Genomic DNA, 13,577 nt, shown 5'->3' with positions numbered 1-13,577 from the left:
TTTTGAGAACTATCTTAAAATCACGTTCATTTCACAGATAAAGAAGAAAAAAATTAACTGATAATGAGAACGACGCCATCTTAAAGTTATTTACCAGTAATTCTTACTTCAAAATTTTTCACAATATGTAGAATATCCATCTAACCAGTTTAAAAGTAAGAACTAATGTTCTACATGTGTCTCTTGAGGACCAGAATCCAAACTGACCTTTGGTTGGAATTGAAAACGGAAGGGGCCCTGAATTATTTTAAACAAGACATTTAACGGTAGAGATGGTAAAGTCAAGGTAATCCCTTTACCTGTAAGTTTTGGGAGTCTATATCCGATCTGACCCACGTGGAGAGGGCTGGGCTACCTAAACTCATGTTATAAGGCAGGATCGTATCCAGGATTTTTTTTCAGGGGGGGGGGTACAAAAAAACTTAAAAATACTCAGCCAAAATTCGCTTATATTCATTTTTGTTAAGTTTTACGAGTTGAACAAACATTTTAAGGGGGGTTCAAACCCCCTATCCTCCCCCTGGACACGGCCTTGTTATAAGGACATCGGACAGAAAATGGTCGTATATCAACCAAACTGTGTGGGAAGTAAAAGCTAGATTTTAGTTATGCATTTCGAAGGTCTGACCCTGAATTGACCTTCCTGGGGGAGGGAAAGAGAAGGGGTCACTAAATTGTAGAAGGGAATACTGGATCCCAACCAAGCTTGGTTGAAAGTAAGAGTTGGTGTCCAATGCATGCCTTTAGGAGGCTCAAAACCCTTATTTTTTCTTTGGGGGGGGAAGGGTCCCAACAATTTCTTTTATCGTAACTTATTGTCAGATCTCAGCCAAACATGGTGGTAAGTAAGAATCCTAAATACTCCTTTTACGTGTTCACACCTGACCTATGTCGCAGGAGGGGTCCCAAAATTATTGTAACCGGAACGAGTTGTCAGGTTTATAGTACAATTTGGCGGAAAGCGAGAATGATCTCCACAATTTACCTTTTCAAGGTGTTAACACAGAGATGTTCTTAGTTTTGTTTTTGGTGATGATGACGATGCTGTATAATATCAACCAAACTTGAGGATATGTGTAAATATCCTAGTTTTTTTCTTCAGGCGTCCAGAACAAATTTATTTTCTTTTGGAGATTATGAGGGTGACTGTTAAACTACTGTCATTGGGGTTTAAAAGGTATCAGTGGTTCTTAAGTGAAAATAATTAGAAGTATCAGTTATTCTCCTCGTGACTTGGGTTTTGAGGATCGTAATCTCTTTATTTGATGGGATTCGTTCGAAAACACCTGTTGAATAGCTACAGTTAGAGTCTCAGTTAGGATTGTGCTCGGATATTAGCAAAATTCGAAAAAGAACAAAACTCGGTCATTCGCTCTAATAAAAGTGTTTGAGGGAAGGGCTACATTATTATGGACGTTGTTGGACATAATTATACTAACTGTCCATCGTTGGACAGTTAGTATAATACTAACTGTCAGTTATAATAATAACTGTCCATTGTTGGACTGTTATGGACATTATTATACTACATTAATCTGATGGACATTGTTGGTTGTACTGATGGACATTGTTGCTGTGTAGTTGATGTGACATTTCACGCGGCCTTGCTACCGGAGTTCAAGTTTCTACTTTTTTAAGTTAAAATTTTATGGTCCATTGTATTTTCTGTCTATTTTTCGTTCCAACTTTATTCATAGTAATCTGTGCTCGTTTTGAGTCGTGGAGCAACATATTGCTCTGTGCCAATTGTGTTGTGGGGCAACGCTGCTCTTTCTTCGTCTTTTTATTTTCTCGTATTTATAATTGATTGATATTTCAGTAATGGTTAAAGATGGAAATTCGAGACGTCTCTGGGGTAAGAAAATCGCAAAGTATAGAAAAACTTTCCTTTGAAACTTAGAAAAATTCTGTTATTTTCCGTAAAAATGAGAAATTCAGTAAACTTTTTAGAAGTCACCTAATGTTCAATTCCTGTTGAACAGGAATTTATATTTTTAGAAATCACCTAATATTCTATTCCTGTAGAGCAGGAAATTTACCTTATCGGGACATGAGAGCAAAGATTCTAATTTTCTAATATATTTTTTGAAAGGTCTTTTAAAATATCCCTATTTCTAATTTGTTTAAAAGTGTTATAACTAATTTGTTTTAACAATTTAGGTCTATTTTTTTCTATTCCTTATGCATATTAAAGTTTAGCCTCTAAGGTAAACGTTCAACCACTCTACCTTTGACGTGATTCATTATGGAGGAGGGGTGTGTGTAAAGCCCTATAATCAGGACCACGGTTGGCTCGAAGGGGGGGATGACTCACCCCCCTGGTTTTTGTGAAGTCGTATTAGCTGTTTATTTTTAGGTGTTTACTTTAGGTCCAAGGTGCTCAATTCTGAGGCAGTCTAAGTTGTATTTACTTCTCCTGGAAACACTTCTGCATTTTCAAACTTCTCAGTAAAAAAAATGGCTGATTTTGACAAACTCAGCTTCAATTGTAAAAATCAAATACCAAGTTCGCTTGTTATTAGAATAGAGTCGTTTTATTTTATCGTGTAATTTAATTTTCTAATGTCGTTTTTCAATAGAATCATTTTGATTAAACCAGGTTTAAAGCGGCCAGACTGGTAGCAACTTCTGCCTTAAAGACCTGCTTATGCTTGCGTATGACTTGTTTTTGTCTGGTTGTTCAGATCTAGCCCCTACTTTCTGTGAATTAAATCGTCTTTTTGTGTTTAAATCGTCTATTTTGGTCTTATTCAGTTCCCAGATTTTCAATTCAGTCAGAGAGAGTCTACGTTGCATTTTCCTTTTCTTGAAAAGACTTTAGGGTTTTCAGGCTTCTCAGTTGAGAAATGGTTGATTTTAGCCTTGCTTAACTTCAGTCGTAGATACTGAAAACTGAATTTGCATGTAAATAGAATAGAGCCGTTTTATTTTATCGTTTAATTCTTCTTTTGAATAATTTGGGATTTATTAAAAAAAATTATATATTTATTAAAAAAAATATTTCATCAGTTAAGAAACTTGAGTTTTATTTTTGATTAATAAGAATACATAAGGTTAAAATACATCTGATATATTAAAAATGTTTGATCATTTAAGAAACTTGGGTTTTATCTTTAATTAATAAGAAGACACACGGTTAAGATACAACTAATTTATTAAAAAATAGTTGATCATTTAAGAAACTTCGGTTTTATTATTGATTAATAAGAATACACACGGTTAAGATACATCTGATTTATTAAAAATATTTGATCATTTAAGAAACTTCGGTTTAATTTTTGATTATTAAGATTACACACGGTTAAGATACATCTGATCTATTATAAAACATTTGATCATTTAAGAAACTTGGGTTTTATTTTCGATTAATAAAAATATATAACAACTAAATTCAAAAAGTCAATTGATATAAATTATAAATTATTAAATTATAAATTGGGAATATATAGCCCAATTATTACAACTTAAATTCAAAATACTTAATCAATATTTTCGCCCTGTCTAATTTAACATAACCTGTCCGCATACCTAATGAATATCGAAGTTGCAGAATGGCGAAGTCTATTGCCAGGCAACGGATACTTATTCAATCCAATTTGTGATTTTCCTTTCATTTATATGTGGCTGTTTTTTTTTATTCAGTGTCTGTTCTGCTCTTGTTAGATTCACTTCGGAAGGTTAGATTCTGTTTGATTGTTTTCTTCTTTTTTTTTAGCACTAAGGACGACTTGGCGGAGGTCCTTATCGAAATATTTGCTTGTTCTTCGTCTTCATATTTTCCCACTGGCTGACAAAATCCTGGGTTTTTCACCTATTTGATTTTATTTTTCATTTATTATTTCCTTTCCTCTCTTGGTTTCACGCGTCATGTATAGCACAGTTTGGTCTTAGAATGTATTTACGTCAAGCTTGCGGGGAGCATTGGACCAATATTGTTTTAAATTTTTTAAATTGTGTTAAAAAACATGCAAATCTTATTTGTCAGTTCAATTTCTTAGAAACTTGCAAAAGACATCGAATTCTTCAACCTTCTTTATGTTTCAATCTACATTTAGGCACACAATCTGAAGGCCCGTTTATCCAGAGAATGGGTTTCAAAACTTTAACACATATTTTAAAAGACCCATAGATTCCAAAGATACGCCCTTAGTGATAGAATATTTAATTTAAAATCTTATTATATCAGACTTTATCCGTTCAAGATTTTCACCAAATTTTAAATATCTCACAAAAGTCTTTCCGATACGTTTTCCATTTAGAAAAAACTTGCTTATCGGAAAATATTTCAAAATTGGAATTTCAACAGTGTCAACCAACACGGATTTTCCTTCCTAGATTTTGTCTTGGCCCTCCTTTGGAAAATCAATCCTCTAAGGTTTTCACATCCAAGGAGCTAAGTATTCTACCAAAAGGAACTAGATTTGTAATGCCTCAAACACGTAAATACGTCAGAAATTATTACGGGTGTGGAGTATGCCATTTTTAGCTTTCATGGTAAGGTTGAAAATCCAGACCTACTCAGGGGAGAAATTGTAAAGAGCATTCTTGATTATAGGCCATCATTGTCGCTTTCAACTAAATCAAAGGAAGAAATCACAATCCTCCGAAACTTGAAAAGAGATAAAAACACAGTAATTACAAGAGCGGACAATGGAAACACAGTTGTAATTATGAATTCTGCAGATTATGAAATGAAAACAAATACCCTTTTAATGGATAAAAATACTTACAAAGAAATAAAAATTGACGCCACAGACAAATACACACAGCAATTGAGGAAAGAATTAGACATTTTAAAAGACAGTAGACTAATTACCCCTCAAATGTACAAACAATTCTACCCCAAAGGTTGTTCAGCCCCAAAGCTTTATTGTCTGCCTAAAATCTATAAGAAAAATGTTCCGCTACCTCCTACTGTAGCATGTTATAGTTCTCCAGCTAAAGGTGTAAAAAATTCTTAGCCACTATTTTTAATCCTCTTTTAAGCACACAGAAATCTTTTATAAAAAATCCATATATCTTGTTGACAAGTTAAAAAATCAAAGTACAACAAAAAAAAGTATCTTATCTAGTTTTGATGCAGTTTCCATGTACACTTCTTACGATGTCCATAAATGGGAGCAGGCCTTACAAAGAAAATCAGAGGAAAATTCTGCTTGGTCAGATTACAAAACTTTGGAAACTGACACAATAATGACGCTCTTTCGTCTTTGCAACAAGTTCTCTTCGTATTTTAAGTTCCGAGAAAATTTTTTACTTCAAATCTTGGGCCTATCCATGGGCACTGTTTTGTTTCCTTATTTGGCAAATTTTGCGTGGATTACATAAAGCAATCTGCTTTGAATAGTATCTACTTAAAACACTCTCTGGTATCGTTTCCTTTCTGTTTGGGAACATGAACGGGAGTCTCTAAGAGATTTTTTGGCACATTCGAATTGAACTCTTTTGATTCGAATCTCCAATTCACAAGGGAACTGGAAGGTTCAGGAAAGCTCCCTTTCTTGGATGTTTTAATTATAAAGAATAATCCTGGTCTGGAATTTTCTATATATAGAAAGCTGACCAATAATGATTGGTATCTACATTTCTCGTCAAATCACCCTCCTTCTGTGAAAAGAGAGCAATAATCTCTTTAGTCGACAGAGTTATAAAAATCTGTTCGCGTAATCATGTAAATTCTGAATTAAATTATGCTAAAGATATTCTATTTTGCAATGGCTACCCAATAGACCTTAGTAGTGGGGACACTATAGATACTAAAGGTACACCATATTTGGGAGACAATTGGACAACGACCAGAACTGCAAGAGAAGGTATTTGACCTACTTTATAGAGAAGCATTAGAATTCTGTCAATTGTCAGATTACAGATTATTGACAGATTGAGTCAGCGCCAGGTTTTCTTAACCCTTTCATCTAGGAAGTTTTACTTTTGGAGGGATGTCTTGAGAAATCATTTTAATTTCTGAAGGGAGAAAGGGTTAAAATTTTAATCGCATACCAACAATAGGTAAATCTGAGGGAATGACGACTCCCTTAAGAGATACAAGTTTTTTTGGAGGGATGTCTCAAGTATAATTATCTAAATTTTCGAAGAGAGAAAGGGTCAAAATTTACACCAACTCAGGGCAAACTTGAGAGGGTGTAGACTGCCAGCCAATACCTTTTCAAAAGGATTACATAGTATTGCGAATATGAGTAAAGTCGAAATTAATCAAGTCGTATACATTTTAGGCAATGATACGACAGCCCTTGGACATCCATATCCCAACCATCAAGGACTCCAACCACCAAGGATCCCAACCATTAAAGACCCTAACGATAGTCTGAGATATTTTCTTCGTTTTAAAGAGAATACAATCAAGGGTAAAAGTGCTAGAACCACTGGTGGGATGGAACGTTTTATTTTTGCGCAAACATAATCGTATACCAGCGGTAAGAATTGAACCCACGCCTCTGAAGAGACTGGTGGCTAACACCAGTGCCTTGGACCACTCGGCCAGGCTGCCTCTCATAAATAAATATATATGTGAATTTGGGTTGCAGCAGTAGCTAGCAACCTAGTAATAGACGATCAGTCCAATGCTAAGAAATATAAAAACCCAAAACTCCTAAAAATAGAGTCAGATCAAAACAAAAGTACATCATTAGAAATACCTTGTCTGAAACCCTACTAGATAAATAATGAACGTCATTATAGTCCGGGTTGCAGCGGTAGCTAGCAACCTAGTAAGAGACGATCACGTCCAATGTTAAGAAATATAAAAACCCATAGTTCCTAAAAAAGGAGTCAGATCAAAACAAAAAGTACACCATTAGAACCGCCTTGTCCGAAACCCCTGTATAGGAAACTTTCTGTCCTTTGGCTTGAACAGAAAGGGAAATATATTGGCTTGAAAATCAAGAAAAGTGGCAGCTACTACAACATTCTTCCTAAACGGGATATTTTTTTCTTTTTTTTTTTCTTTGTTTCCAGAGATAGCTTGGCACTGAAACATCGTAGAGGGTTGTTCAATAGCTCATTTTAAAGGAAATAAATTGGGTTAAAAACCTTTTGTAACTAAAATAAATTATTTCTAAAAGAGAATAAATTTTTCCACCAAAAACTGCATTTTCGATGTCTTTTCACACTGCAGTCTTTCAAACATAATCGTATACCAGCGGTAAGATTTGAACCCACGCCTCCGAAGAGACTGGTGGCTAACATTTTAATAAGAACGAAACCTAGCCCATGTTAACTGAAACTTAAATAGGGATTATGTAATTTCCATCAGTATCATGGCTGCAGAGGTGTCTGAAACCTAGTAAGATCAAACCATTACAGTAAAGAACATTTCATGTTAAAGATTTATCATTGATGCCATAATCTTAGTTTGTAGCCAGGTCGTCTCTTACTATTCCAAATTACAGTAAAGAACGACCCTTAGCTCATATCATAGTAAGAGAATTAAGAATATCCAGGTTGCATCGGTATCTGGCAACCTCTGGGTTGCAGTGGTATCACAGAGTTTGTGATAACAAACTGTATAGTAAGAGCAACTCGTCTCAATAGAAACCGAAACTCTAAAAAATGAATTTTGATACCAATAGACCCGGGTTGCAGCGGTCGCTAGAAACCTAGCAAGAGACGATCACGCCCCATAATAAAAACTGAAGTAATCCATAACTCCTTAAAAATAGATTCAGATCAGAACAAGAACAATTTTAGAACCGCCTTGAACAATTTTAGAACCGGTTTGATAAAATTCATCATAAATGGTGTTAGTCAAGAGGATCTTGTGTAGTTTACATTAAAAGACGATCACTGAAATAACAAACCATTCCATACATTGGACTTAGTTAGCTACTTGATTGTTTGAGTTTCGTCTCTTACTATTTTAAAGAAGAAAAAGCCGTAGGCTTTTTCCTGTTTGTATTTATAGTTAAAAAACGAACTCAAGTCCAAAGAAACTGAACACTGTGGTTCATTCATATTATCTTCATTGTTTTAGCTAGAATGTAAATAAACAAGTTTCTTTTTTAAATTTTAAATTGAAAAGATAGTGCTTTTAATTCCACATATTAAAAGTTCTCCCCGACGGGGAATCGAGCCCCCTTCTCCCAGGTAACAAGTGGGCATACTTACCATTAGACTATCGAAGACTCATAAAATAAAAGTTACATATAAGATATGATAATGATTTTTTAATCCGGGTTACATAAAGGCTCGATCATCGAATTTTTACATTAAAGAACGAACTTTAGTCCATAGTTTATCTGGGTTGCAGCGGTATCCGGGTTGCAGCGGTAGCTAGCAACCTAGTAAGAGACGATCACCTCCAATGTAAAGAAATATAAAACCCCCCAACTCCTAAAAAAAGTGTCAGATCAAAACAAAAAGTACACCATTAGAACCGCCTTGTCCGAAACCTCTATAAAGGAAAGTTACCGCCCTTTGGCTTGAATAACAAAGAAAATATATTGGCTTGAAAATCAAGCAAATTGACTTTTACCACGTTATTCTCCACAAACGGGATATTTTTTTCTTTCCGCTTGATTTTTCTTCTCAGCTAGCTGGGCACTGGAAAATCATAGAGAGCTGTATAATAGCTCATTTTAAAGGAAATTGCAACATCTAGTGCCTTTTTTACAATAAAGAACGACCTCTAATTACATTTTGTAATCATGAAATATAAAATATAGTAATATAAAATATTACTAAATAACCATATATGACGTAATGAGTGACTTGACGTAAAAATTTAAAAAATAGTTATTTTATTTTCGTTTTCAGTTCAGAATCGGTAAAGTTATAAACTGCAAAAATACTTATGGTATCTGAGCAATAGTTTTAATCTTTTAATTTAGACAAGATAAATACCTAAAAATTTTAAAATTAGTTGAATTTTTTGTTAGGTTCATGGTACTTGATACGTGACTTAAACATTCAGCTAGCATTCAAACATTCAACCAATGCGTTTTGAAAACTTGGAACAAAGAATAAACACTTTTCGTTGTTGGCCCTCGTCTACGCCACTGTCTGCAGGAAGAATAGCACGTGCCGGTTTTTATTACACAGGCACAGGTACTGAAGTGGAGTGTTTTGCCTGCAAAAAAAGAATTAGTGACTGGAATTGTAACGATCTAGCTATTGCTAGACACTTAAACTTAAGCCCGGATTGTCCCTTTTTGTCTAATGGTTCCTCCCGCCCTTTATTGTCACCAGAAGAACGTCGAGCTCTTAAACGAGAGGATGTTAGACTAATGACATTTAATGGAAGGTGGACGAAGGATTTTATTGACACCAGAGAATTTACATTAAGGAACGACTGTAGCCCATAGTAACTGAAGTATCCGGGTTGAAGCCGTAGCTAGCAACCTAATAAGAGACCATCACGCTCCATAGGAAAAATTAAAATAACCCATAACTCCTAAAAATAGTCTGGTCAGAACAAGAAGTACATTATTAGAGGAGCCTTGTCCGAACCCCCTATAAAGAAAACTTACCGTCTCTTGGGTTGAACAACAAGGAAATTATATTGGCTTGAAAATCATGAAAAGTGGCTGAAACCACGATATTCTGCATATACGGCATCTGTTTTCCTTTTTTGCGGGTTGCAGCGGTAGCTAGCAGCCTAGTAAGAGACGATCGCGTCCAATGTTAAGAAATACAATTACCCATAACTCCTAAAAATAGAATCAGATCACAATAAAAACGACACGGTTAGAACCACCTAGTCTAAAACCCTTATATAGGAAACTTTCTGTCCCTTGGCTTGAACAAATAGGCAAATATATTGGCTTGAAAATCAAGAAAACTGGCAGCTACTTAATTCTGCCTAAACGGCATCTTTTTTTTTCTTTTTTCTTTTTTTCTTCCACTGATAGCTAGGCACTGCAACATCGTACAGAGTTGTACAATGGCTCATTGTTAAAGGAAATTAACGGAGTTAAAAATCTTTTGCATTTAAAACAAATAATTTTTAAAATAGAACTAATTTTTCTATGAAAAACTACATATTTCATGTTAAAGATGAATCAATGATGTCATAATCATAGGTATTAGCCAGGTCGTCTCTTAATATTCCAGTTAAGAAAAAGCCATAGGATTTTTCCTGTTTATAATTTCACATCAAACAAAGAACAGATCAGATCAGACCGAGAACAGATCGAGATATCAGTAGCAGGCATCACCGAGATATATCGACAACAAATCAGAATCCACTGAGGACGGATATTATTTACTTGGGTTTGGAGGCACGTTGAAAAAAGGATCAGTCAAGTTAATCATAAATGTAAAGCACGATGTTTAAACTTAACATGAACAGAAATTATCTGATTTATTAGAGGGGCTTCTGCCCTACTCAATCCCCCAATCTTTACGCTAAATCTTTACTAGCATTTTCCGGAATGTACATAAAGAGTCATACATTGTCAGATGGTAATTGCAATTGTTATATTTATCGATCGCCTTTAAAACTTTTGAACGGAAAATAGTACTTTTTAAAGCAGATACAACTGAGCCCGCTGATTCTCAAAAGATTGTGATGAAAAGTGTTTTACTGTTTATGAATTTCCGCTCGTGTCAGAGCATTAATTTTGGAACCAATGGAGGGAAAAAAAAGTCAATCTTTAGCATAAAAAGCGATGATCTAAGGTGAGTGTCAGTCTCTCTATTTTATGGATACTCTTTTTTTAAGTCTTACATCGGTCTTTACATTGTTAGAAAAAAATCTTTTAATTTTTTAGTTTCTATATCCGGGTTGCAGCGGTAGCTAGCAACCTAGTAAGAGACGATCACGTCCAATGTTAAGAAATATAAAAACCCATAGCTCCTAAAAAAAGAGTCGGATCAAAACAAAAAGTACACCATTAGAACCGCTTTATCCGAAACCCGTATAAAGAAAATTTACCGCCCTTTGACTTAAATAACAAAGAAAATATATTGGCTTGAAAATCAAGAAAATTGACTTTAACCACGTTATTCTCCACAAACGGGATATTTTTTTTCTTTTATTTCCAGAGATAGCTTGGCACTGGAACATCGTAGAGAGTTGTTCAATAGCTCATTTTAAAGGAAATCTCTAGGTCTACTGCTATTTGTACTTATTTTTTTTAAATTAATTATTTTTTACGAGAAATTTAATTTTTTAGATACAATATTGATCAATGACGTCATAGTCGCTGGATGTAGTTAGTATTACATAAAGGCTCGATCATCGAATTTAAGCTGAAACTAAGTAAAGGACAATTATGCCTCCATATATTCACAGTGATGTATAAGATTTCCCATTACATCTGTAAACTGTTCCACAGTTGCCGGTCCATACCTTGGAAGCTTTTCACTAAACATGCAACATTTCTTTTGGATATTACTATGAAGTTTTGCAAAAGCACCTCTAGCTGACTTTTCAACAAAATCCATTCTTTCAGAGATCATTTTAATCTTTAATTTTGAATATTTTTCGTAATCCCGGTAAAACATTCGTAAAATTATATATTAGGAGCCTTGCGGCTCAATGAATACTTAAATAATATCGTTCTCTTCATTCCAAATTTGTAAAGTTATGATAATCATTAACAAACTTTAATTTTTCAGCCGTTTATTTGCATAAATGTTCAAGTTGAACCGATCCTACGAATAGCTTAGAAAATTTATTTTCGTATCCCTTACAGATTCGTCCTTTGTTTTTGAGCTTGAAGATATCTTACGGGCTTTTTGACAGTGAAAACAATAAAAGAAAATGAAAACTAATAGAGTTTCTGGTTTTATACAATCAGGAAAACCACCCACTCTCTCAAAGAAAAGGCATGATTTTGCAGATAGTCACTTGAAAGCAGGCACGTTCACAGGATCTTTCTTAAGTCCTAGTCCTCTTCCCCCTATTTTACAGCCCCCTCTATTTTCCTATCTTTATCATATAATGCATATATTTTGATGAATACCAACGAAATTACCCTTACCTAATATTTGAAGCGCGAACTTTGCAACTACACAATCTTCAATTGAAGAATATACAAGCCAATCGTACATTTTTAGCCAGAGGCTCTATTAGTATAGTAAGAGGCTCTTACTATTTTAAAGAAGAAAAAGTCGCAGGCTTTTTCCTGTTTGTAATCATATAGTACATTAAAAAAAGATCATTCGAAGAACATATCATTGCATATATTGGACTTAGTTAGCTGCATGATTCCTTGAAAAATATATTATTTGTCAGCTGAAACTAGAATAATTCTTGAAAATTTTATAAAAAAATTCGTGGTAACGAACTGTATAGTAAGAGCGACTCGTCTCAATAGTAACCAATTTTAATTTTATTTTATTTTTTGATTTCTTGATTTTGATTTTAATATCAATGGATACATCAAAAGAATTGAATTTTATGCTGATTTTAAATATTTATATTTCATCAAGTTTAATCTTACTCCTCAAAAGTCTGCAAAAGTGCGGAGTTTGTTATTTTTTGCCAGAAGAAAGATCAAGGATGCGCGTTTATTTGTTTGTTGTTTTTTTCCCAGGGGTGATCGTATCGACCCAGTGGTCCTAGAATATAACAAGAGGGCTCATTCAAACGGAAATAAAAAGTTCTAGTGCCTTTTTAATCAAAAAACCAAAAAATTTAAAAATAGTATTAATTTTTACAAAAAAACTACATTTTTGATGTTTTTTCATACTCCAGTCTTTTCAAAGATATTTGATTTTTTAAACAATCAAAATTACATTAAAGGGCGAACTATAGTTAACAGTGATTGATATTTTTCAAACAGTTCGTAGTAACGAACTGAATAGTAAGAGTGACTCGTCTTAATAGTAACCGAAACTCTAAAAACGGAATTTTGATACTAATAGATACATCAAAAGACTTTGATTTTTACGCTGATTTTCAATATATAAGTTTCATCAAGTTTAATGCTACCCATCAAAAGTTACGAGCCTGAGAAAATTTGCCTCATTTTCAAAAAAAGGAGGAAACAACCCCTAAGAACCATAGAATCTTAACAAAAAACACACTATCAGATTCCGTGTATCAGAGAACCTTACTGTACAGGTTTCAAGCTCCTATCTGCAAAAATGTGGAATTTGGTATTTTTTGCCAGAAGAAAGATCACGGATGCGTGTCTATTTGTTTTTTTTTTACCCAGGGGTGATCGTATCGACCAAGTGGTCCTAGAATATCACGAAAGGGCTCATTTGAACGAAAATTAAAAGTTCTAGTGCTTGTTTTAATCAAAAACAAAAATTTAAAACAGAATTACTTCTTACAAAATTTATTATGGGGCGTAATCGTCTCTTACTAGGCTGCTAGCTACCGCTGCAACCCGGATAAACAGTTTTCTTAGGAATATATTTTTAAACTTATAGTTACTATGAACTGTTTTACCTTTAAAAGCCCCATTAGGGGCTCAAAATTTAATTTCTTCCAGAAGCAATTGTTAAATTACGAGAGAGGATAAAAAAAAGATATCATGTTATGTATTCACTTTCATCCTAGTTGAACTATGTATTAACCATTAAATTTTTTACTGATTAAAGTAAATCAATAAAGTTTTAGAGGAATTATTTTTCTTAATACCTCGCGATGACGTCTTAGATAAAGC

The sequence above is a fragment of the Artemia sp. Qi Xiang Cuo genome, chromosome 9 (genome assembly GCF_049724085.1).
Source record: "Artemia sp. Qi Xiang Cuo chromosome 9, ASM4972408v1, whole genome shotgun sequence".
Classification (NCBI taxonomy): domain Eukaryota; kingdom Metazoa; phylum Arthropoda; class Branchiopoda; order Anostraca; family Artemiidae; genus Artemia; species Artemia sp. Qi Xiang Cuo.
This window is presented reverse-complemented; position numbering follows the sequence as displayed.